The following is a 5,613-nucleotide window of genomic DNA, read 5'->3' on the forward strand; positions in this document are numbered from 1 at the left end:
ATTTTCTCACCTATGGGAAAAAAAAAATCATCAAACCACGTCAGTTTCATGGTCACTTCTACATCTGTATTATTCTATTGATTGTTCTTAAAGGTTAAGACTTATTTTGAATATGCCTTTAGATGCCTTTTGCCCAAGTGAGGTTATGGTTCTCTGTTGCTGGAACAGTTCTGAGCTCCTGGGGGTGATTTTTTTTTTCTTTCCACTAAAACTTACCTACGATGGTATCTCTGCCTGCGCCATAGACAGAGGCGGCGTCAGTGGTGGTTGAGTTTGCTGCCTCTGGAGACACACAGCCTTTCTTCATAACCCAACTCTGTGACTTAGGGCTGTGTAAACTTGGGCAGGTCACATTGGGTCTTACTGTCTTCATTAGAGAATGCCAGTACTTACCTCAGTGGTTTGCTTAAAAAAATGAATGAGCTCATCTGCTAAATTTAATACATATATTAAGAATTCAGAACGGTGCCTGGCACACCTAACATTATTACACTTCGGATATTGGAATAGTGATCCTTCCAATTCTCCTATCTCAAAGATTTTTGGATAAGAACTAGACTAGGGTAGTGTCTGCGTAGGAAGTGGGCACTTTCCATAGGACCGCATTTAAAGGACCGTGACCAAGACCAGTGGTCTGTTCCATCAGGAGTGGCACTGTGAGGCATAGCTAAACACTCGTGCTGTGATTACCTGTGTGGGGGCCTCTGTCATAGAGATTCCAAAAGAACCAATGCGAAATCTCCTGTATCAGAAGGAGGCAGTCTGGTGTGGTTGAAGGAACAGAGATCAACACCAATCAGATCTAGATTTTATTTACAGTCATTTCTAGTTATACATCTGCTTCCTGTTTGTTATATATTTCTAGTTACGTCTCTCACATCTCTTGCAGTGGACTCTGATGTGACTTTGGATCCATCACTTATCCTCTTTGAATCTCAATTTCATTTCTGTAAACATGGAAATAAGTGAGCTTAGCTGTTGGAAAAACCCCACTGAGATATTGATAACATACTTTTCCAACACACTGGCCCCGTGCTTCTTAGCTTCGCTGTGCTGGGAATCACCAGGGCACAAGGTAAAAAATCCAGTTTCCATCAGGGAGTCTAGTTTAGTCTGTCTGGATGGCGGAGGCCAGGAAGTCTGCCTTTTTAACAAGGTAGTTAGATGGCGGTCTGTGGACCTCACTTTGAGACCCGCTTTGTTGCTTCCCTTCCCCGCGAGCTGGGAATATGAATAAGACCTTCCAGTCTTCGTATTGCAAAAGAGATGACGTGTGAGAAGGAGGCACTCCGTTTTTGAGTAAGACCCTCAAAAATGTAATTACTCTTCTCGTTAAATAACCACTCGAGGTCTCAACGCCCCTATCCCAAGTACGTTTGGTCACGTAGAGTCCCAATTTCCTTCCTCTCGGTGGCTGAGCTTCAGTGTGTTTCTAAGCGAGGAGTTTGGGAACTGATGGATGTGTACTTGTTTTGATCTCAGGGGGCTACGAGGAAAGGAGACTGAAGGTGGCCCCCCCAAAAGGGGCTTTTCTTTTTTCGCCAGTGAGTCTCTGCTTGGCCTCCTACATATAAATCATCTCTTTGGATGCTCACGCCCCTCGTGTTACGTAAAAATAGCCTCCCGTTTGTGTTCGCCTCCAACCTGCTTCCTCATACCTGCTCACACGGTATTTCCTGATGGGAAATGGAGAAATCCCGAACAACAGAATACTGCTTTCGAGCCCATAGCACTTCCAGTCTGAGATTTCCAAGGAGGTACATACAGGCTTTCACTCTGCTGAAACCCAGTCCATTTTAATTGAGCAGGTCAGGATAGAGCAATTAAAGCAACTCCATAAAAAAGGCAACTCAGACCCTTCACGGGTTAATGATGGTTGACGAAGGCAGCTTCCGGCCCTTCCTGTTTCTTTCTTTACCTTTGGTCTTTCCATTTCCCTTTTCTTTTTCGTCTTCCATGTTATCTCACTCGTGCTATCATTCTTTGTCTGTTTCAGCTCTCCTGTTCCTCTCTCTCTTCTCTGTCATGTCGGGAGTCTCTGGGCCCACCTGACTCTCAACTGCATCTCTCAGACCCCTTCTCCCTCCCCCACCCAGCCTCCCTCTCAGAAGTCCCTACTGATTTTTACAAGTCCCCTGGCAGGTCTGCAGTTTATTGAAGGGCGAGGGAGGGCACGTCCACCCTCAGGTTGGGGAGGGCTGGTGTTTTCCTCCGTGGGGTTCCCCAGCCATCACAGAAGGGGCAGACAACTTTCTGGCTCCCGTCTGTCGAGTCCCAGTCAGAAGGCCCTGTGCCGCTATGGGTGTCTAAAAGCCACCTTTGGGCAAAAAGGGTAATAAAAGCGTTCAGTCAGACATTCGAGGCAGTGTTCCAAACGGCTAGCTGCCAGTCCCCCAGTTAAGAGAGGCTTGGCTCCTGGCCTCTGAAATTAACCCTTTTCCCTCCAGCTCTCCATGGAGATATTTCTGCTATGATGCCTAGAATTGAGAGAGGAGGGGTGGGGAGGGAGGCACAGACACTGACTGGAATTTTCGCAATAAAAGAAAACTTTAGGCAGAATCCAGATTTCAGCATTACAAAGTTTTATTCCATTTGGACAACTTGTGCTTCAATATAAATAAGATGTCGTGAAGAGAGGGTGGTCAATGTGTTTGAAAGAAAAACACTGAAGTTTGCGACTCAGCTTTCCCTGGCTTTTTAACAACCATGAACAGCTTGATATTTTTGGCTTGGGTATATGTGAGTGTGAGTGTGTGTGAGAGTGTGTGTGTGTGTTTCTTTTTAAAACTATGAGGTATTAGGCTCTCTCCCAAAGTATATTCAGGTAAGGCTGCCTCTAAGCCACACTTCTCTGTTAGGGCAATGTGTCTTGCAAGAAGGAAAGAAAACATAGGAAGGAAGGAAGGAGACTCCCTATGACACACTCACCTACATCCCGATGGCACCGGTGCTTATTGTCCTCTGTCTCTGTCACTTTCTAGCTCCATCTACATAGAATACTTAGGTTTAGAGTACTCGTGTCTTGGCCAGTAGCTTTATTCCATTGCAAAAACATCAAATATTATACAATTAAAAAACTCAGGTCCAAAGGGATAGAATATGAGACAGACAGACTCAGAACTCACATGATGCTCAGTTTGCTTCGTCATCTACCTAGTGGCCTAAGTTTGAATCTTAGCTCTGCATGATGCTGGCTCTATTATTCATTTTCCATTTCTTCACTGGTTAAATATAGATAACAACAGGACCTATTTGATAGAGCTGTGGTGAATAGTAAATGAGATAATACAAAATTCTTCACAAGGTACCTGATACAAATTCGTGCTGACAAATATCTGCTATCGTGATTAAATGTTTCTCGTTGTTACTGTCACGGTCACCATGATGCATGTGTCTGAGGCTCTTCTGGGGCCACTGCTATAGAACGGAGTAATAATGTCACTTCCAGACCACACAAGGTTGTCATTGGATGGGCATCCTCCACTGTGGAGAACCATACTTAAGCCCAGTCCCACAGAATTCCTACAGCATTTGGTCAGATTTCTTAGACACCAGTGCTTTCAGCGAATTAATATGCATTCTGGTTATGGAGGAAGTCCTCAATTAAGGTTTTGGTACGATCCGAACAAAATTCGTGCCCCAGGTTACAGCTAGCTAATCATTACCGAACTTGACTCTAGGAGCTAAGTTTTGGCTATCAAAAGACTCATATCTTTGCACAAATGTCTTGAGTCCCATCAAAAGAAGACCAGGGCATTAATAATTTGAGTTGAAGATATGGTAGAAATAAGTGGGACCTCTCTGTATTGAAATATATTATTCTAACGTAGAATCAGGAGAACACCCCATCAGTATTACTTTAACTAGGTTTGTCTAGAGAATAACAATATTAAAGGTTGGCTGCCCATCTCATCCTTAGGTGATTATTAATTTTAATGCAAGTCCAGTTTTTTTCTTTTTTCTTTTTTTTTATGGCAAGGTAACCCTTGGTTGACCTCACAGATTGCAAGGACCTTGTCAGCTTACAATCCCTTATTTTTTACACTTTTTATGCCTATGGTACCTGGTCTTTCTAGGTGGTCTCCCATCCAAGTACTAACCAGACCCGACCCTGCTTAACTTCCGAGATCAGACAGGATTGGGCTTGTTAAGGGTAGCATGGCCATAGACTCAAGTCCAATTTATGATAATTCCTCCTCTATCTTCCACAAGCCCAGGACCCTCATGCCACAATTAGATTTCCCAAGACCAGTATTTTGTTTCTCTGTTTACTTCTGAGGCAATGTTCTTGATTTCTCTTAATCATACTTTGTCTTCTCAATTCGGCTGTTTTATAAGCAAAGTAGTGGTTTGATAAAGACATCTGCACTTAGATGCTACTCTTCTTTGTTTTCTGTTTGTACATGACAGGAGTTCTCAGTAGGTGTAACACCTTATCTAATGACATGACTGATTATAAAAATAGGAGTGTCTTACACCAAGTCGAGGAACAAAGTGGGAGTGCCTAACACCAAATCGAGGAACAAAAAAAAAAAAAAAAAAAATAGACGTTTGCCATGGAAACTTCCAGCTGGTCTCACATTCTTGCCACCCTCTCTAGGAACAGAATATTTAACTTGAAATGGAGTCGTTGATCTTAAAGACTACAGTTCCCAGCCTGCCTTGAAGCTAGGTGAGTCCCTATGATGAGATTTTCACCAATGAAATGAAGCAGATTTTTTTTTCCTTTCAAATGGAATCAGAGTAACCTTTTTCTCTGTCTTCTCCATTTTGTTGTCTGGAATATGGAACAATGGCTGAATCCTCAGCCGGCAAGGCTCCAGTGGCTGAGCACTGGGGTGACCTGGAGGCTTCTTTAATCGAATGTCCAGTGCACTAAGGTGATTTGAAGTCCAGGCTCAACTAGGACAGTAAACCAGAACACCTACACATGGCCTCTCTGTGTGCCTGGGCTTCTCACCATGTGGGAGTTTGATTCTAAGAGCCGGTAGTCTAAGAAAACCAGGCACAGCTGCGCGATCTTTGCCGACCTAATTTCAGAAGTCACACAGCATCCCTTCTCTGCTTCAGTGCTGACATGCCAGCCCAGATTCAAGGGGAAGGATGCCTTCTCTCCACCTCCTTATTGGGAGGGTCAGCTTGCATAAGAGCACGTGGTTAACGTGGTATCACACATCGTGGCCATCACTGGACTAAAAGCAAGGTCGGCTTCCATAAGAGCACGTGGTTAACATGGTATCACACATTGTGGCCATCACTGGGCTCTCCAATCTGCCACTAGGGTGAAACAATATAATAGGTATTTGGGTCTCTAGTAACTCTGTAGCGTCGCCATAACTGCCCTAGACTGCCAACTCACAGGGCTTGTGTGTGTAAGTGTGTGTGTGTGAGAGAGAGAGGAGAACATATTTTTATCCTGTTTAAAACATTATCTTGACTTTATGTACTATGGAGCCAAACCAAGTGGTAACTGATACAGTGGTCACTGACCTCAGATTTTACCACATTAATAGCTCATCCATTTACAGGATCAGCTTAAACATCGACCGCCAAGAGAAGCGACATAAGTTAGCAGGCACAGTTCAACATCAGATCCCCTGCAGTTGGTACACT

At 43.9% G+C, this 5,613-nt stretch overlaps 1 pseudogene; it reads right to left on the bottom strand.

The window, feature by feature from the left end:
* Positions 1–4,051: 4,051 nt before the first annotated feature.
* On the bottom strand, positions 4,052–4,170 carry LOC111745905 (annotated as a pseudogene).
* Positions 4,171–5,613: the final 1,443 nt, after the last annotated feature.

Source organism: Pteropus vampyrus, unplaced genomic scaffold (genome assembly GCF_000151845.1).
Source record: "Pteropus vampyrus isolate Shadow unplaced genomic scaffold, Pvam_2.0 Scaffold169, whole genome shotgun sequence".
Classification (NCBI taxonomy): domain Eukaryota; kingdom Metazoa; phylum Chordata; class Mammalia; order Chiroptera; family Pteropodidae; genus Pteropus; species Pteropus vampyrus.